Source organism: Polistes fuscatus, unplaced genomic scaffold (genome assembly GCF_010416935.1).
Source record: "Polistes fuscatus isolate 324 unplaced genomic scaffold, CU_Pfus_HIC Scaffold4, whole genome shotgun sequence".
NCBI lineage: Eukaryota > Metazoa > Arthropoda > Insecta > Hymenoptera > Vespidae > Polistes > Polistes fuscatus.
In genome coordinates this window covers 3,650,624-3,672,540 of record NW_025113118.1, presented here as the reverse complement: position 1 = coordinate 3,672,540, position 21,917 = coordinate 3,650,624, and the positions used below count along the sequence as shown (strand labels likewise).

Below are 21,917 nucleotides of genomic sequence, written 5' to 3'. Positions count from 1 at the left end.
TAAGCGGACGAGCACGCACACGCACAAGCATACGCACAGTTTTTCTCATTTTGTCATTCCTTTTACGTACTTTTTCTTTTCATTTTTTTTTCCTCTCCCCTTTCCAAGTAATACGCCAACCTATGTGAAACATTTAATCTTTTCTTTCTTCTACTACTACCCCTTTTTTCTCTCTTTCTTTGTTTCTTTTATTTTTATTTTCTCAGACGCGTTCGATTATCCTTGGATATGTTCTGCTCGTGTTTTTTACCGTGGACGAGGTCAGTACGCATCTTTTACTATATTTATTACCCTTTTGTACAATTATTTTCTTTTTTCCATTTAAATGTCTTTTATGCAGGTGTGCTATTTCTTTTTATTTTTTTATATGTATATATATATATTTTCTTTCTTATTTTCTACGCAATAATTTTTATCGTTCTTTTGTATTTAGACAATTTTTAAGTTTTTTTTTCTTTTCTCTATTGTGCACCTACCAGCGTTATGCAGGTGGTACTTTTTGACAGATTAGCACGCTTCTTTTTATACATTTGTCTTCTTCTCTTTTTTATTACACATTAATTTTTCTCTTCCTATTGCACCTACTTGCATTATGCGGATGGTCTTTTTGTTTTTTTTTTATTATAGGGTGTTCGACTTTAATCCGTTCACCTTTTATGGTTTCGATTATTGATCCTTAGAACTTTGAGGAGAGCTTGGAAAAGCAACGTAGTATTGTTGGTATTTGTTTTATCTTTTTTTTTTTTTTTCCATTTATAATATGTCTCTTACATATTTTTTAAGTTGAATGATTTTATTTTTATTCTGGGCATATGCGTATACATATTTTAATTATTTATCATTAAAAATAATTTTATATATAGATATATTTTTTAATATTCTAATAAACCTAGCAAGTTAATTAATAATTACCACACATTTCTTTTTTATATTTAAATAATGTTTGCCCTAATTGTCTGTATATATATATATATATATAATTATGTTTAATTAATATAATGAAATATTCTCTCTTATAATTATTTCTTCGACAAAGTCAGGAAATTATTTGCTATATAAAGTGAAATCATTTAAAATTATTTGTTGCATTTAATTGTAGCTAATAACAGACGTTTAATTATGTGAATTATTAATTCGTTAATATACAAATATTCTTTAAAAAATAGTACACGTAATTTTTTTTTTTCTTATATATACGAGCCAAATTATTGTTATTTTCATTGTTAACTTTAAAAAATGATACACATAAAAGTATTACAAATTTATTTTATCTAAATATAAAAATAAAAGGAACACGTTTTAACATTAAAATAAAAATCAGAGATATCAAATTCTTCATTAAATGAAAAATAACAAGCAGATATTATATATAAAAACGTTTTAATTAAATCGCGTAAAAATACTTAACCAAAAAAAAAAAATAAGAAAAAACAAAAAGAGATCAGGAAAGTTAAAAGAAAATTCGTCGAAAGAAGAAAAAATAAAAAAAAAGAGAAGAAATGCAAGTAAGGTAGAAGGTGGAAGATGGGTGGGTGGGGGGTTGTTCACGAACGGCGGTGTCACGATTGGAAAGACATTTTTTTTTCTTTGATAACATTGAGGAAGGGAGAGAGAGAGCATCGGGCATTAAACGATCGACATTTTCTTGATTATTATCAATAAAACGCAATTGACAATAAAGGGTCTTTGAACTTTAGCATACGGTTTGGGCAATCGAGACGCGACGACGGTTATTGAATTAGTCTCTCAGAAGTCAGAATCAGTAGTAAAATAGCACTATTCGAAAATGAATATCTATTTTGGTTGTTGAAACGAAGTACTTTGGTTTAGCGATAGGGATGGTTGGACGTCAAGTGGATTTAAGGTTATTGAACTTGTTCATTGATCCCTCTTGAAGCAGCAGTAGCAGTAGCAGCACATCCACATCCACATTCACATTCACCAATCAACCAACCGGTGGTGCATATCCACCAACCAACCAACCGGTGGTGGTGCAACCAACCATCGGCAGCCAGGCAGCATGCATCCTCGCGTGGGGAATCCTTTAATGCGCCTGCTGGTTTCTTCTATTTTTCCAAGCGAGAGATCCTTGTCTTTTAACATTTTCCTATTTTTTTTCTCTCTTTTTTTTTTTCTTTTTTTTTGTTACACTTTACCAAGAAGGAGATACTCGGTACGATTCTACCGGGATGGGGGTGGGGAGCTGATAATGATTTAGAGATGCTTTCGTCCGATTAATAATAAAAAAGAAAAAAAAAGTAAACGTTCGTTCTAATCACTTTTCCTCTGGCGGCTTGAAATTATTTATTCACACTTAGGATATATATATTATTTATTTTTTTTTTTATGTTTTGATCAAGTTCCTTTATGATCTATCAAACGTTACAATATTTTTTTGCGGGGTGGGGTGGGGAGAGAATTTGAAATGATTTATACATTTACGATTCTTGTCTGTCACTTTATCATGGGGGTGGGAGACAAAAATAGGAAAGAGAAGAGTGTGGGGGGGATATAGGTTAAAATCAAAGGAAATATACTTTCGTAAATATTCAGAATAAATAAACGTTCTAGTTTGAGAACGGGGTTCCTTCGATATATTCTCGAATGTTTCAGTTACCAGCGAACTTTTTACAATTCATAGAACTTTGTGGACCGGGACTTTATTTTCTGCACGAATGTAAAAAGCAAACGCTTCCTTTGAGAATGAATACGATCCTAACAGTGGATCCATTATTCGCCGAAGCTTCGATGTATTCAATATACATATATATAAAAGTTTAACGCGCGCTCGCGTGAGAACGTTTTTTCTTTTTTTCAACTAAGTTTTTTCTTTCTTTTTTTTTTTTATACCTTTATCGAACTTTTCGACAAAGTTCTTTCGAAAAATATACTTTTTTTGTTTCCTCGCATAAAGAAATATTTGAAGATAAACTTTGCATCACTTCACGATTTATATTTTGTAATACAAAATAAATTTAAAATATGTATAGTAAAAAAAAAAGAAATCATAAAAATTTTACTCTAAATGATTATAACACAGAGACATACTAATCATAAATTTAAAAGCATGAACAGAAACATCAGGAAAGTTTTCGTCAAGTAAAGGCTTACGTCGAAAGTTGAAACTATGTCGATGTAGGTCGAACCTAAGTAGGAAGAAACGTTCGTTTATCGTGGAAAAGCTCATCCAATTTATCTCCAATAAAGGGATACCGTTAAAACGGTCCATTATAGAACGAACACTATCGTGAACTATATTACGGTACTCTAAAGTTGTTATAAAAGGGTGTCGTATCTTATTCTTACAACATATTCGACGTTCAAAAATTGTCAAGGGTTGTTTAATCTCTTAACCAGATTATTCGATATTTTATCAAATTGAAAAAAGAAAAAAGAAAAACTAAATAAAATTTTCGATACGTTCGACATTATTTTCAACGTTCGTTATTAAATTTGATATTTAATTTTTTCTTTTATTTTCTTCAAACAATAAAACTACTCGATGAATAAGATTTAATCGATAAAAATCATTATAAAAGGGTAATAATATTCCGTAGACAGTTGTCATGTGTCCGTGGTATTTGAAAAAATAAAATGAAATAAGATTCGACTTCATGTTGAATCCGCCATGTTGAAAAAAGGAAATTTTAAGAAAGGATAATTCTGATTGGACGATCACGCGGCGGCCATCTTCTTTTTCTTACGAATACGATTATTTTTTTGTATAAAAAGAACATTTTTCTTCGAAGTTTATTTTCTACAAAATCAATAAACAAACAAGCAAGGATTATTTTTTTATCGTACGAATTTTTGTTTCGTTGGGGGTGGGTGGGGTATTTCGATTGGGTGATATGATTACGCGGCCAATTTATTTTACAGGTTGCATACGGGCAAATCGTCGCAATGCGTATACACCGGGACTCGACTCGATCAGCGGTTGCGCTTGCGGCGAGACGACTGTCAAATAATGACACCGGGCAAACATTGCAGCACTAAACTACTTTATGCGTTAACTAGGCCCCTCCGTTAATTATAAAATATCCAACGTCGAGACACCTGCAGTTCTTCTCTCTCTCTCTCTCTCTCTCTTTCTCTTTCCCTCTTCATTATATCTTCGTACAATTATAATTTTAAGTCTCTTTCTTTTAATCCTGTTTTGGTCATTCATTCGAAACATCGGAGTTTAACAAAAAAAAAAAAGCAAATTTTATTTCTTTTTCTTATTCTTTTTTTCAATAGGACATCCAGCCCCGAGTTTGAACAAAATTCGCGTAAACGTTTACCTCCCTCCTCTCCCCTTGTTTTTCTTTTTCTTTCAACGACAAATTTTTTTCCCGATCTTATTAGCGTTGAGATTGGGTAAATAAATAAGAAATTATATATAGATATAATCGTATAATAATTTTACTCGTATAAGCGTATCGCGTGTTATGACAAAGTTGAGTGAAACATACGTTATCAATAATAAAAGGGGAAAACAAGTTTATAGGATAGAACGAGTAAAGGAATATACGAAAACGATTGCCGATGTTAGTGTTCCATTTTTCAACTATGCTTTCGAATAAATCCTCTTCGGTTTCTATAAAAAGCAATAACGAAATAGTTGCGGAGTCGAAACTTTTTCCACGACGTCCAATCCAGTTTCACCCTCCCTTCCCTTCCCTTTTTCACCGTCCAGTATAAGTGGGTCGCGAATTTTTAGTTCGACATGAAAACGAAATTCGATTTCACGTACATAGATAGTACGTTTATTGGTCTGTGTTCGATGTTATCGAGTTTTTCTGAGGTACATGTATATGAAAAAAAACAAGAAAAGTAATAAAAAATAATTAAAAAAAAAAAAAAGAAAAAGAAAAAAGAAAAGAAAAAATCCAATAAATTGCATTCGTATTGTATTCGTGTTTCATAGTAGGCACAAATTTATGGTTACCATTGATTCATTCATTTCGAATTGGATTAGATCGAAGGCTTAACAATATATACACGAAGCTGTCTGATACATATTACAGAAAGTACTCCTAACAGTGTCGCTGCTAATTACCCGTCAGCAAGTGCATTAATTACTGATTCATGGGGGTATGGGAAGAGGAGGAGGAGGAGGAGGGTTCGTAGTCTGAGTGGAAAGGTAGCGCATGCGCTTCTCTAATCCGAATAAGTGAGAGACCTTTGACGGGGAATGGTTAAAAAAAAAAAAGAAAAATAATAAAAAAGAAACTGAGTAAAAAGAAAACCCCATAGATATTTCATACATATATTTCTTTTTCTTTTTTTTTATCCGCCCTTCATTTTATCGGTATAACGATCACAACGTACGACGGAGGTTTCCTTGATTTTCCTTTCCTTTCCTTTTTTTTCGTAATTTTCTTTTTCTTCACCTTCGTTCGGTTTGAATTCGTTAAAGACACGGTTTAAAGGCCCCGTTTCGCGGGTTTCTTTTTTCATCCTTTTTTTTCTTTTTCCTCTGTGTCTCTCTGCGTAATATCAAGGGGTTGAATTTTTGGACGTTTTCCCTTTTTCTTTCTTTCTTTCTTTCTTTCTTTCTGAATCCACGAAGAAGCAGTACTCCTCCGAGACGTATAGAATATGATCACGTCGTATAGGTAAAGAAGTTTTTTTTTTTTTTTATTCAAGTAGGAATGAAACGTCGTGGAACAAGTCGCGGAATGAGCCACGGAAGCAAGCAAGCAACCTAGCAAGCAAGCAAGCAAGCAACCTAGCAAGCAACCTAGCAAGCAACCTTCAAGCGGGTTCTCTCTTCTCCGCGCAAATAACCTTTGGAAGATCGCCAAAAGAGCCTTCGGCGTTTCGGCTCGTTTTGGAGGAAAGAAGAAGCTACATGATAGAGCATACGCCTAGATCGTTCCTACAACAGGATCATCCTTCTCTCTCTCTCTCTCTCTCTCTTTCTCTTCTTTCTTGTTTTTTTTACCCAGGAAAAGGCATCGTTTAAAATGCATCCGATTCATCCGAGCCGACAAAAATCCATCCATCCATCCTCCTCCTCCTCCACCCCTTCCATCTTTCTTCTTCCTTCAATTCAAGAATCGTCGATTGAAAATCCTTTGTAACTTTCTTCTTCTTCTTTCTTCCTTCTCTTTTTTGTTTTTGTTTTTTTTTCCCTTTTCTTTTTTTTTTCTTCTTTTTTACCTCGTCATTTTCCTACATTTTCCGTCCATAAAACGTCCCGTTTAAATTCCTCCTACTTTGTTTGTTAGTCTCATTCCGCTGTTTTAAACGTGGAAACGATATCGTTTATATTCTTATTATTCTCTAACATCAACGATTCTCCAAATTCTAAACTAACTGGCACGTCGAAAATCTCTTAGAATCTCCAAAACCATTTTCTTTGCCAATTCTACTAAATGTTTTCGCATGAATTTTCTTTGAACGATTTTCCTATTTCGTATCTTTTGATATCCCATCGAGCTTCATTTATGCGTACTAAAACACGTGTCTGGTTTAGCTTTACCTTCTTTATCTCGTTTGTCTGGTATCTCTAACGAAAATTTCTAAATTACTTCATTTATTTTGATGCTACGGTAAGATCGCGTGAATGCGAATGCCAACGGTCGAGATAGAATTCTCATTTATTATCAAACCATACAAACGTCTAGGTCTGTTTTTTATCTTCTTTATCTTGTTTGTCTGCTCATCTTACGAAAATTTCTAAATTACTTCATTATTCCTATGCTATTCAATCCAAATTTTCATTATCGTTAATTTATTTGCAAAATATATCTAATTATTAGCCATGTTAGTTAAATCTAATTAATTCTAACCTCATTTCTACTTCGTTTTTTTTTTGTATTAATTTTTCACGTTTACTTTTACAAATCCAAATATTTTCATTCATTTTAAATTAATCGAGACCGTGCTAAACAATAGAAAAGAAAATAATTCGCGTGACATATAATAAAACAGATTAAAGATTTGCCGGTGGTGTTTTTTAGGTTAGGAATTCTGCAAGGTTTTTAGTTTTTAACGACGACTAGGTCGTTAACTCGGCAACGTATTATTTCTTTTCCGTTTTCCTACTTATCGTCGAGTAAAAAATAACAAAAAAAGGAAGCCATTCGTCTTCTTCCTCCGAGCATTTGTTTTATACACACACGTATACACACACACGCATTGGGGGAAATGCGAAACTAGCTTTAACGAGTGGTTGTAAGCGCATCTTAAACGAAGCCTTAAAGGGAGAAAGAGAGAGAGAAAAAAGGTAAAGGGCAAAAGAAGATAGGACAGGTGTAAAAGAGATATAAAGTTGGGGAACTTTGTGCAAGGCTGATTGCAACAACGAGTAGTAGTTGTAACCAGAGGCCTAAGCAAAAGAACTCGTCGACGAGTATCATGAAAGGTTGTCCAGGAAGCGTGAACATGGTCGTATTGTAATTCGAGGGGTTGTCACCCCTTTTTTTCTACCAGTCCTTCCCCCCTCCCCGTGTAATGTTACCTGCTAACATTTTTTTACATTTCCTTTATATCAAGAAATCCAACTACGTAGTCTGCTAACCGGATTCCCATGGCCCTTTGTTTTTTTATTTTATTTAATTTTTTTTTTAATTTGACATGTTTCCCACTCGATCGTTTGGATAAATCATTGTTGCATATGTTATTATTATTATTATTATTATAACTATTACACGCAACTATAGTAAAAAGTTTTATTTTCTATTCTAAAAATTCTAGTTGAAGTACAGTTTGTTTAGTTGTAAGTTAACACTTATGCATTTACGACTGTGTGTGTGTGTGTTAAATGAAATTTTCAAAGCTTATTTTTGGCAGTATTTTTTTATTTACTCCTTTATATATCTGTTAATGAGAGAAAATTATTATTTAGAATAGAAAAGCATAAGTTTTAGGGTGCAATGAAAAAAGGTTTGACGTGTGTCAGGAAACATTATCACAAATCATTACGAACTTTTCAATCGAGTCAATGATACGATTGCATCAATTATTAACATATACTATTTAGAAACAGGCCTAACGTAATATTGTAAAACTTATTCGTCTAATATCGATTAGAAAAACACATTAAAAACGATCTTACGTTTCTATGGATGAAAATACGAAGAAGTACCAGTAGGATTGAATAGTAATTTTGCTCTTAGATAACCTAAAAAAAATGTATGAAAAATACGAACTAAAGAAAGAAAGAAAGAAGGAAAAAAAAGAAAGAAAGAGGAAGGGACTAAGAGAGAGAGAGAGAGAGAATGATCCTTGAAAATAGTTGAAAGACTTTTGCCGACCGGTGGTGCCGGCCCTTAAATACGTGATGCATAAAGGGATCGTTAGCACCGTGGGTGCTCTCCTATTCCTCTTCCTTTTCCTCTATCTCTTTCCCTCGTTTAGTTTGACAATGCACGAGAGGGTAGATACGAGGGGGTAAGACAGTGGAATAAAGAAACAGAGAAAAGGGAGGAGAGACCTTCGGGACCTTTCGGAAAGGGCCACCGAAACACGTCCAACGTATATACGTATATATACACATATCTCTTTTTTCTGTATTTTCCATCTTCTTCCATCTTTCTTTCCCACTATCTTTTTCTTTCTCATAGGAACATTGATTTTTGCTCTTTTTTTATTATTATCATTATTTCCTACGTTTTTTCGTACGTGAACGTATTTAATAATTTAGTATCGTAAATATTTACTTGTGTATTATATTGTTGTTTTTCTTCTTTAGGGTTTTGCTTTGGTAATTTTTTCTTTTTTTCGCTTGTACAATTGTTGTTTTAATTATAATACGATTTGTTTGAAACAATTGTCAAGTCGTGATTAATTTGTGGTCTTGTCAAACAAGTTTTTATATTTGTTTGTTTTTGCAAAAAAGAGGATCATAATTACAAATATAGTTATTATTATTATTATTATTTGTGTCAAATTGTTCCGTTATCAATTGCATTCGATTGTAATAGATATAAATTGTTCGATTATGGTAATAAATTGTTGATTTTTAATGTTAAGTAACGGACTATTGTTTAACAAAATAAATTAATTGTTTGTTTCGAGAAATATTTGGAGTTTTTTTAAGAGTAAAAGTACGAAATAAAATATTGCAGCCCTTAGAAGGAATTTCATAGGGTTCGCATAGTCCTCGTGTAGCTTCCTTTCCGTTCCCATGGTAACCCATGTAGGGCGCACGCAAGTTGGAACAACTTAGAACCAATGGGATATGGTCACAAAAGTAGTTCTCTTCTTTCTCAACGATTCTGATAACTTGTTTTAGTCCACGTAATAGTAATCCTCCAATGGGAAGACAAACTTTTTCTCCTTTATCTATTTTTCGAACGATTTGTTGTTACTTCTTATTCGTGAAATTACTTTTCTCTTTTTTTTTTTTTTTTTTTTTAACGAAAAACAACAACAATTGATTCGAATATCAAAATTGAATGAGCCAATAATTTCGTGAGTTTCGAATATAAATTTGTAAACCAGTAAAATTAGAAATCAATCCATTTAACTTTTGATTAGGTGTCAATGTTTTCCTTTGCTTTCTCTTTTGATTTTCATAGATTCCAATACTCCTTTCAAATTCTACGCTATTTGATTTTTTTTTTTAATACTCATTTTTATCATCAATCTTTTTTTCTTGCATTTATTTGACGCAATTATAAGATTATTTCTTTTGCCAAAATAATTAAATTCATTAAAAACGATATAATCTCGAGTTTTTTACGAATTTAATCAGTAAATCTAAAAGTGACGCGTTTTGGAAAAATATTTCATTGGAAAAAGCGTCAACTAATTGCTCATTCGATCTTTCTCTCTCTCTCTCTCTCTTACTTTTTTCTTTATTAATGGATATAAAAAAAAGAAAAAAAGGTAAAAAAGATTGCAAGAGAAAAACCTTACGTACGTATAGTTCATAACTAGATCGGCACTTTAAAGTCTTATTGAACTAACGCCCTATAACGTCATAGAACAAGTTTCTCTTGAAAGTTCCTTTGAAATGTAAAATTTCTTCCAACTTCACAGAGCTTGACGAGCTTCATAACGCGATATGGTTCTTCTTCTTCTTCTTCTTCTTTTGCTTCTTCTTATTCTTCTTGTGCTCTTTCAACCTTTCCACGATTATTCCAGGGATGAATTCTATCGCTTTTGTGCTAATGAAAATTCTATTCGTATTTATGCCCCCCTCTCCCCCCACCCTTTACCGAAATCGAGATGAGAAAGCGAATGGCAAGTTAATATTACGTTATTGGATTAATATTTTTTTAAGTATCACGTATTTAATAACTATCACGGAAAGAATACTTAGGTAAATGTAGTAGAAACACGTCGTTTAATGTTATTTCAATAAGAACTTTTTAAAATAAAATCAATATTTGTATTTAATAAGTATCGCTCAGAGAACAATTTTTTTTGAGCAGAAACGTCGTTTAATTTCGATAAGAAACTTTTTTTAAAAGTAAAATCAAAAATTGTGTTAAAGTTCATTATTTTTCGTCCGACGTAGGTAGTCCTTTAATTTTGCGAAAAATAAATGATAAAAGATGAAAACTTGTTTTCAATCCATCCTTATAAATATTTATTCGATCGTTTGAAAATAAATTAAGTACAATTTTTCAAAAATCGTTCTTGCGGTAACGTATACTTTCTTTTTTGCGATACTTGATCGTTCGGTTGTCGTCGAATACAAAATTTCATTTTCTTGTTCTCGAAACAATGTGTCAACGTAAACGAGTATAAAATTATTTTTATTCAACGTAAAGTAATTATGTTTTTTGAGATATTAAAAACATCTCACAGCGCGTATAACAATAATTCAAACAAATTGAACATTACCATTGTTAAATATTTCAAACGTTATATTATAATTAATTATACGAATATTTGATTATATTATTTTGTTCAATATTATTTTCGATAAATTACTTTATCTTTTTTTTTTTCCAATCTCGTACGAGTAACCGCATCCGATTGAAAACGATCGGTTAGAAAAAGAAAGACAGAAAGAAAAAAAGAAAAAGAAAAAAGAGGATATATCGGAAATCTTGACGAGGCAACGAGACTGGAAATTGATGAAGAAGTTTGACCAGGTGTCAATATAGAGGTGGGGTGGAGTGAGATGGGGTGGTGAGGGTTGTAGGATGGGTTGTGATGGAAAAAGCGAGTTAGCGTACGTCAGATAGAAATATTTTTCCCATTGACCCTTTTGAATGAAAGATCGGACATCGACTTGATCGCTTTCGATTTGATCCTGAAACTCAATTTCGGTCAGTGGGAACAACGAACGGATAAAAAGTGAAAGAGAGAGAGAGAGAGAGTAGGAAAACGATACTAATTTCAACAGAGATACGATTACATTTCACCATATCGGTGAACGACGTAAAATATATATTTCTGTTTGTTCAGATATTCCTTTCTGTTTTGTTTTTTCTTTTTTCTCTTTTGGGGTTTTTTTTTTAGACGACGAAACATCGATATAAGTACGAAACATCTTGATTAAATTGCTATCAATCCGTATACTCATTTTAATTGTCAACGAAATGGATTTTTCTATCTGTTTTATGTATATATATTTATATATATGGATCGTTGTTCGTGTCAACGGCGTTTAAAAAAAGAAAATATATATATATTCTTACTTTTCTTTTTATTTATTTTTTTCTTTACCAACGATTCTCCCGAGAATTCGATTTTAAAGATTTTAAAAGCGATTAAATGTGAATTCCAGCGAAAGATTGAAATCGTACGGATGTATCGTACTTGGTGAAAAAAATAAAAAGCGAAACATTAGAAAAGTTAGAAAGAAGGAAGGTTAGGTTAAGAAAGAAAAAAAAAATAAATAAATCGGTTGAAAAATCGGTAAGGTGTTAAATTTGCGTTAAAGTTGAACCGTCAAGTTCGATATTACGTCGTAAGAAAATTTTCTTCTCGTTTGTGTTGTATGTGTATGTGTGTGTGTGTGTGTGTGTGTAAAAAAAATCGGTTGAAAAATCGGTAAGGCGTCAAATTTGCGTTAAGGTTGGTTCCGTCAAATTCGATATTACGTCGTGAGAAAATTTCCTTCTCGTTTGCGTGGTATGTGTATGTATGTGTATGTGTGTGTGTGTGTGTGAAAAAAAATCGGTTGAAAAATCGGTAAGATTGATTCCGTAAAGTTCGATATTACGTCGTAAGAAAATTTTCTTCTTGCACGTGTGTGCGTGCGTGTGCGTATCTCTGCGTATTCGTTTAAGTACGTAAAATAGCTATCGATTTTGCTTATAAATTTAATAAAACGTATTTTCAATCAGCCGTACTACAACGAACGCGAGATTGAAAATATCATTTCGTTTATCCGCGATCTCGGAATTTATATTTATCGATTTATATTTTATATATCTCGATTTATCGGTCTTCACTTTCTCGTTCCAAGGTATACATCCAATTTTCGTACATCCCTCAAACCCCCGCCCCCTTTCCATCCCTTCTATTACGATTGCCAAATTCGCATTCCCCTTCTTTCACTCTTTCTTTTCTTTTTCTTTGTCCCCCCTATTCTTTTCTTCTTTTAGCTTTTTTTCTTCCGAAGGGTGAGGATAGAAGGGCGCGTTCGTTTAAACGTTGATATTCCTACGTATCTCATAGTCTCCATTTTGTTGTAGGATTAAAAATTTGCCCCTCTCCTTCCTTTAAATTTTCTCTACTTGGTGTCTCTAGTGTCGCAGAAAAAAAGAACTAAAAAAAGTGAAAAGTTTTAATTAATTCCACTTAACATAGACGTTTGGTTTTGTGAATTGCTATCGTAATATTAGTTACCTGTGTCCATCGGAATAACCCTATCACGTATTAGAAGGTGACGAATTCGTTTAGGGTTACGTCAATAAATCCGTGCGTGTAATTTTTGATCGATTGTTTGAATTAAGAAACAAAAAAAAAGAAAAAATAGTAATAATAAACATATAAACGGATAATAAAAATCTCATGAACCTATTTGAGCCAAATTATATTGCATATATATATATTATTAATAAAAAAAAAAACAAGAGCCCTCCAATGTAAAACAACGAATCTCAGGAATAAAAAATAAAGAATCAATGTTTACTTGGAACGATAATATAAAAAGATGAAAATAGTTCTCCTCGAGATGACGTGTGACGGTGGGGAGTGGGGGGTAAAATGGGAATCGATATGTAGTGGAAAGGGGATAAGAGAAAGTACAAACCATCTCAAGGGGAAACCAATGTCATTTGCCAAGCTGCATTCAGATAAGAGAAGGTTCTTGGGATCAGGTTGGCAATGGACCAACGGCAGAAGGAGGAAGGTCGTTTAATCCGCGGATCAAGCAAAGTCTCCCTGAACATACGTACCTATGTATTTTCTTGCCGAGTTATGCACTACGCGTCCATTGCTCCAATCTCTTTCCCTTTCTCTGAGATAAGGGAAACCTTAGGTTTTAACGGCAACATTTCTAAATTGTCGAACGTCAGCCTTTTTTGGTTTTTTTTTCCCTTCTTTTTCCTTTTTCTTTTTCTTTCCTTTTTCTTTTTTTTCCAATCAATTGGTTACTACGAATTTACGGACAAATATGGGGGTAGTTCGTTCGTTTTGTTCACGAACATTTCTTTTAAGGTATGCATTGAGTTGCTTGAAAAGATTTTTAGATCTATTAATATTTTTAAATTGGTTAAAATATTTATTAGAAGTATTACGATGAAACTATACGTTTACGCGAGAAAGGAACAGAAGAATTATTTATTTATTAATAAAAAAATGTACGAACAATATGTTTTACATTTTGATCAATGTACGAGTATATTTTCTTTCATTTTTTATAACATAATTAATTGGAAATTAATTATTCGAAATTAGCAAAATTTTCTCCCAGTAGGAAAGTTTATTCATTGTGAACGTAAAAGAATGTTAAGAATTCTTTGGAAACGTAATAAGGCTTGTTAAATATTTCATATAACAATTATTCTCAAACGAAAATTATTCACGTTATTGGCATAAACTTTTTGGGATCGTACGATTGCTAATAAAAATTCTTTAAGAATAATCTCTATGCAAAACATATATACTAAAACATTTATACATATATTTTATAGAGATTCGTTAATTAATATTTAATAATTTGATTATTAATTCGTTGTAAGAATTTTCAACGATAATTTAGTTTTGGATCTTTATTGAAAATAGGAAGAGAAGTAAATGTAATGGGGGTGGCGCTAAATGGGGGAAGGAAAGTGATAGTACGTTAGATACGGTTTTCGAACACCTAACTCGACTAGTCTGGAACATAACTTAGTTAATTCATAATCTAACAAAATTATTAATGGCTGTTGATTATTTCTCCCAAAAATAGGAAATTCTTCTTCCCTCGAGCTTTTCTTACCTTTTTGTTCTTTTTTTTCTTAAGAACTTACCGATTTAGCATCAACGATTTTCAAATATGCTTCTTCAACTAATATTTATTTTCAGTATTTTAAATATACCATATCTCTCTTTCTTTATGTTTAACTATTTTGATAAAATACAAAAAGAAAAACAGAAAAAACATCTCGTGCTAAGGAAGGTAGAAAAAATTGATAAGCGCATATATGCGCCCTTAGTCTACGCAGATTATTTTCGTTGGACGCATATATGCGCCCATGGCATTGAAAGGTTTAAAAAAAATTAAAAAATCGTGTTTTTTCCTCTACGATCGGAAACCAATAGAATGGACAATTTAAACGATCATTCGAATCTATCAAAAATGTTGGGAAAAAAATGTAACATCGAATAAACGATGTCTTCATTATCAGTTCTTAACAAAACAATAAATCTAGCTCTTTGCTTCTTGTAAAAAAAAAAAATACTATTCTCCCGTTTCTTCTTCTACGATCGGGGTTAACCGATTTAACCGTAAACCAAGAGAATGGATAGTTTAAACAAACGATTAAATTGTTGGGCCTACATTGTAGTGTACGTGGCCAATAGGATATTCTCGCGTGCTTTTATCCAGGAAATCTTCATCGAGGAGAAAGAGAGTTTGGATTACAAACGTTCGCAATCTCGTATGTATATGTGTGTGTCTGTGCGCGCGTGTGTGTGTGTGTATCTCTTTCTCTCTCTTTCGATCATTCCGTCTATCCGTCCGTCTGTCCGTCAGTACAACAACAGAACGGTTTCGATTAACAAAGAGAATGGCTTAGGTCATTTCCAGAATTAAATTGGATTGCGGGAAGAGATGAGAGGAACGTGAAAATGGGTCACCATTGGATTGCCATTTGAGAGTGCCGCCACCGCCGCACGGGATTACCGTTTGCAGATTTCGGTTTAGAGATTTCACACTGTTAGGCCTCACCAATCTATATCCACAAACGTTCATATTCATTATCGCCTTTTGATCGTTATCCTCCTGTCAGCTTCATTTGCATATTATCCTATGTGGAATTAAATTATCCTCGAATTTACAATAAACCATAAGCACGGATATATATGTGAAGTATGTTTCCCCCCCGTAGTTGTTTTTATTTTTTTCCGATCAATTTTGTCATCATATTTTGTAAGTAAAAAAAAGTAAAAAAAAAATAAACTAATGTTTTATATTAGATAGGATACGTTGTTGATTTTTAAATGCTAGATTTACAGACTGACCTAATTTGACTCATTAAAAATTTGATTACTCTATAATATGTAAAACTTAAATATTATTTTTTAAAAACATATTTTAGTTTTTGGTTACGTAAATATTAATTCGTCCCTTCTATTCAGCTCTTTTATTCAAACAATGTTTGTAAATCGTTAAAAAATAATGAACGAAACTTTCGCAAATTTAATGTCAACAACGAAATTCAAAAGTTATAGGTTAAATAATATAAAAATGATAATAATTCTATAATTGGTGTGTTATCTCGAATAATGTAACATTTTATTATGACTGTGATGAATGTGATATAAATTACTTTATTCTAAAAAACGTGTCTATAAATATAGAAAATTATTTTTATTCAAGTGCGAATCGTAGTGTCGATCTTACCAACGAGATTTGAAAAGTTGTCTCGATTGGTGGCTGCTGGTGGCCGAGAAGTGGTGGTGGTGGGGGCATTGGTCGGGATTGGTGGTGGTGGCGGTGGTGGTGGTGGGGGGGAGTAAGTTCTCTTAAATTGTTATTAAAAAGGAAAGAGGGAAGGGGGACGAAAGAAAGAAAAAAAAGAATGAAGGAAGGATGAAAGTCTTTTTTAAAGTAGCACCGATCTGTACGAGTACTTTTCAGGAGGGTCGGTTTTCTCTCTCTCTCTTTTAAATTGCGGCTATTTTGTCGACCACTCGAGACGAGCCACGCGCGCGCCATATCTCGCCCTAAAGGTTTGTCATCATCGACGAAGGCAATCATATCACGAACAGGCGGACGACTGCGAATAATTTTATTTTTCCTTTTTTTTTTCTTGTTTTGTATTTTTTTTCTTTTGCTTTCTCCGATTACCACCCCCCTCCCTCCTTACTCCTTCTCCTCCCTTCCTCGTACTTCTTTTCAATGCCCGAAGATACTTTCTTCTTCACTGGCAACGTTTAATAGATAAAGTTAAAAAAAAAAAAATAAAAAAAAGAAGGGGCGCCAAAAGAAACGAGGATATCGAAATTAATAAGTTCTTTTCGAAGGGTCTGACCTATTCGTGAGTTTTTTTTCTCTTTTTTTTTTATTCTTTTTCTTTGAGTAAGATCTCTCTTAATTAGATTTCAGTTCTGAAGCTTCTTACAGAGTTTATCTTCAACTCCTTTCCCTCCCAACTCCCCCCCACCCCACCCCCTCGGAGGATCTTTTAAATATCGATTTCGTCAGTGAGTTTTGAAAGTGTCGTTGATATCTTTCTAGTTTCTTCTCTCTCTCTTTCTTTCTCATAAGGATTTTTGCATACACCTATCGGTTGTTTGAAAAGATCGGAAAGTAACGATTTATAAATACGTTAAAGCGTTGCCCTTAAAATTTACCTGTAAAAATCAGGCGCAAACTTTGGTAAGGGGAAAATGTTTTCGAAACGAATAAAACTAAAGTGTTTTAAACCGTGAAGTTGATAATTAAAGAATGAGAGAAAAAATATAAAGAGAAACTCGAGGTTTTCTACAATTTTTCCAAATGGAACGCGAATTTGTCGTTCCGGTCGAGGATAAATTGTTTTCGTTTAAACGCGCAATTATACTCCAACGTATTACGATGAAATTTAAATATAAAAACTTGAATTGAATTTAATTGAAAAAAAAGTAGGAATAAAAACGAAACGGAAAAAAGTAACACGGCGTATCCTTGACCTTATCAACTGAAACGAATATTTGAATTTAATTTAGGACAATTATTTTGGTTTGGTTTCGTTTTAATCCACGCAAAACTTCAACTTTATTACAATGAAATTTAAATATAAAAGAAAAAAAAACATAAAATATTATAATGTCGTTAAATATTGAAAAGAAAAACAAAACGAAAGAGAAAAAAAGTAACGAGGCGCGCGTATCCATGACCTTCTCAACTAGAACGAATATATTACTTTAGTTCACGACAATTTTATTTTTCCTTTAATTATGCAAAACTCCAACTTATTGCGATTAAATTTAAATAAAAAGAAAAAAAACACACACACATACACTTTAAAATCTTATCAAAGAATCCGTTCGGTTTTTAAAATAAAATAAAAATAAAAATAAAATAAACTCGCGTAGTTTTCTCGATCTTCCTGACGGCGTGAATTCTGTCCTGGTTGAGGGGGTGAGTGTAGGCTTGGTGGGGTTGGTGGGAGGGTAGTAGAGGTAAGAGAGGAAGGTTAGGGATGGAGAGATGTAGGCATCGCGTCATTATGTCTCGTGACAAAGGAGCGTAAAGCATCGAGCGGTAAGTTGGTGGGGGGAATGCAAGGTAAGGTGGGGGAAATGCGAGGTAGAGTGGGGAGAGAACTCTGGGCGCATTATACATATATATATCTACATATATAGGTGTGAGTGCGTACATGCAAGGGAGAAAAGGGGTGGCTTTCGCGGAGGGTTTCGCGGAGGGTGAACGAAAGGGGAGGGGGGGGGTTGAAACGGCTCGTGCAACGGCTGGCTGGAAAGGATGGATGATAGTCGTAGGTAGCAGACAGTCTCCTCCACTCATTGTCAGACTGAAGCGAACCCGACGAACAGCTAGCTAGCTAGTTAGTTTGATATCTATAATATCTTTCAGCAAATTCGAAATGTCTTATAACAATAAATCAAACATCGGCAAACTATTATCGAACGAATAATAACTTTTAACGTTAGATTTACAGACATTTGTGATTGATTATTTGTTTTTTTAATGACTTGGAAACATTGTTTGAATGGAAGGGTTTAATACAGGGAAGAAATTAATATTTACTATTTATTATTATATATTATTATATATTTATTATATTTATTATTAATTATATTTCAATAGTTAACTATAAAAACCAACACATATGTTTTTAAAAAATAATATTTAAGTTATATATATATATATATATAGTAATATATAGTAATCAAATTTTTAATGAATCAAATTGGCTCAGTTCGTAAATCTACTGTTAACGCGATGAATAATTTTAGTTTCCTTCAAGATCAGGTTTATACTTTTTCTTTTTATTTAATTTTATAATTAGATTGTCACCATTAATTGTTCTTGATAATGATTACGAATATCATTGATTAGATAAGTTTGATATTAAAATAAACAAAAGCTTATATTAATTTTGAAAGAAACACGAACGGATTGTTTTTCTAAGTCAATTTTGAATCTTTGATTAATCAAACGATAATGATAAATCCAAGAACCTATTGTAAACATTTAAAAGATTCATATAATTATTTAATAATCAAGCAATCAAGATATTTGATAAATCATTTAAATCGAGTTCCTATTGTATTTATATAACTAACAATAAATAATACACAAAAAGTATACCATTGTATATATATATATATATATATATATATGTATATTGGTATCGAGAACAGGTGTGAAATAACGTCTGACGCTTTAACAATTGTTGTTAAAATCCTACTGAAAAGCCTCTGTAGAAAATCGATTTTCATTGAAAGCCGAGTAAAAGAACATAGATGCAGTCGTGACCGACCGAATGAACGAATAAACGAACGTACGTACGTACGAACGAACGAATGGGATGATATCCTAACGACTCTGATGTTTTCTACGCAAAGCTTACGACGATTCGCCTCGTCCCCCTACCCCCTTCCCTTCCCCCAAACGCTATGAACTAACTAAAGGGGAAGTTGCCGAGGTAAAAGTTCGCTGAGTGAAATAGAGAAAAAATAGAAATAAAGAAATAAAAAAAGGAATAGAAAAAGAGAGAGAGAGAGAGAGAGATTATAAGGACGAGGAATAAAAATTAAAGGAAAAAAAAAGAAACAAGAAAAAAAAAATACACACACACACAGAGACAGACAGACAGACACATGCCCGGGGATAGAAGAAGAAGAAGAAATATAAAAGTGGTGAGAATTTTGCATAGAATGTTTGCACGGCCTACGTCCTGTCTGGTGGAGGAGGCCTCTCTTTGGTCGTTCTCCTCGTTGGGTGGGCGCGCGCACTCCTATGGTCGTTAGAAGAGAGTAGTACTGCTGCTGGGATCGTATATATACCTCTGGATGAAGAGGTATAACGTAAAGTATGTATATATAGGTACGCGCGTGTGTGTCTGTGTGTGTGTGGGTGAGATCGAGGGAGACGCGTAGGCGGCTTGGAAGGGGATGGGGGTGGGTGGTTGGTGATGGTGGTAATGGTGGTGGTACGCGTGGGATCGTCGAGACTCAACCCCCTCCCCCCTCCCCCGGGTGTTCCAGCCTTTCCACCCCCAACCACCCCCGAGTCTCCCTAGCACCTAGCCGAGTGGAGAAGGTTGAGTCGAGTCGAGTCGAGTCGAGTCGAGTCGAGTCGGCTCGGTCGATATCCCTGGCTACAACGAAAACGCGTCTTCAAGGCGACCTGCTGACGTTAAAGACTAGCCCTATGAACGCTACTCGATCTTTCACCCATCACCTTCTTCTTATATATATATATATGGACCGTTTATTTTGAAAGTGGTGTAAGTAAGTCCATCTGCTGCTAGTAAATATATATTATTTTATTCGGATGAATCACAAGTTTTTTCTAACTTGTTATAATTATTACACAATAGCAAAATAATTGTATTATTTTATTATATTTTATATATATATATATTATATTTATTATTAGGGTGAACCAAAAGTTCGTGCGTTTATTATTGTATCACGTTTAGGTATAAAAAGCATTTTTTAAAAATAGAGATATACAAATTGCTATCAAATTGACAAAATATCGTAAATAATGATAGGCAATTATTATTATTCAATAATGTTTATTCGAGGTATGACAAAATTTATTATTTTTGTTTGATTCTAAAAACTGACAGAACTTTCCTATAGATCTGATACATATTACATATATGTAAACGTATAGTCGAGATTTATTCCAAGGATCAAACGCACCACTAACACACGTTCGTCCATTTTTGTTCCTTTTCTTTTCTACCACGGGACAGATTCTACTCTTTCTTTCTCTCTCTCTCTCTCTCTATCTCTCCCTTTTTCTTTCTTCGAATTCTGAATATAAAATTAAATCTTTCATAGATGAATTTACATTTAATATATTTGCTCGATTATAACAGGATATTGCTCATGTAATTTATGCTTTGTTTTGTTTTGTTTGATTTATTTTATTTTATTTTTTTTTGTATTCTACTCTCTCTCTCTCTCTATCTCTTTTTTTCTTCGAATTTTGAATATAAAATTAAATCTTTCATAGATTAGTTTTCATTCAATATATATGCTCGACTATGAACAGGATATTGGTTCTGTAATTTATTTATATTTTGTTTTTGTTTTGCTTTGCTTTGCTTAGCTTAGCTTAGCTTAGCTTAGCTTAGCTTGTTTTTCATTTTATAAAATATATTATTTTATTTTCTTTTTGTTCATTTAATTTTACAGGTAACGATATTGTAAAAGCGCATTTGCAATTTTATGCCAACTTCATTACAAACACCGAAGAAGAGAACGGCGCGGCCGTAATCGATAAACGATAAAATAAGAGCTGATAGAAGATATATTCGCGAAAGGGAGACGAAGAGAGAGAATGGGAGAGTGTGATAGAGAGAGAGAGAGAGAGAAAGCACTTCCTTGTTGATTTTACGCCGTCGAGAATCGGAAAGCCTGTTGAGAATGGAAAGCCCTGTTATCGGCGAAGCGCGATCGCTCAGAAATGGAATATCGTTAACCCTTTGTGATACGAGACGCTTCGCTGACGATTAAAAAAGAAAAGAAAATCCACTTGAGCAAGAAATTTAAGTTCATTTTTTTTCTCCTTCTCCTCCTCCTCCTCCTCCTATTCCTACTCCTTCTTTTCTTTTTTTGTTTTCTTTTTTATTTAACATTCGACAACGAAGACTCGAATCGAAAAAATTATTTCTAATTAAATAATTTCGTGTTTAGTTTTATTTTCTCTATGCAATTATTTAATATTTTCTCATATCATATTATCTATTAATCTATAAATTTGTATTTATTAGGAACATGTGTATATATGATCGTTGTGACATAATTTAATTAGACTACTTATTCTATCGTTATTATGCAGGGTGTTCGTAAAAACGAACAGGAAATTGTTCTATATGATAAATTAATGGCAAGTAGAAAAGGTAGAATACAATTTAGTTTAATACGTTTAAAAATTTGTTTAAATAAGAGTGCACTCTTGATTCTTGTAGATTTATTATCTTATTCTTTAATATTTTTCGAGATCATTTTTGTGTTTTCTTAAGACATTAACGTTTGGAGATTTAAAAATATCATTTTTATTGACCGTTCGTGAAATACCGGAGACATAAATAAGGGTTTATGCATTGTGCATTAAATATCGACGACGTATAAATATTTGTTGCAATATATATGCTAAAATTAATATTTCTTATTGACTAGATGAATAC

At 32.9% G+C, this 21,917-nt stretch overlaps 1 long non-coding RNA gene across 1 annotated transcript; it reads left to right on the top strand.

The window, feature by feature from the left end:
• The first annotated feature begins 177 nt into the window (after positions 1 to 177).
• LOC122520573 lies at positions 178 to 21,274 on the top strand. Its single transcript, XR_006304563.1, has 2 exons — positions 178 to 260; positions 20,923 to 21,274. It is a non-coding gene; the product is annotated as an uncharacterized LOC122520573 (long non-coding RNA).
• The last annotated feature ends 643 nt before the right edge of the window (positions 21,275 to 21,917 follow it).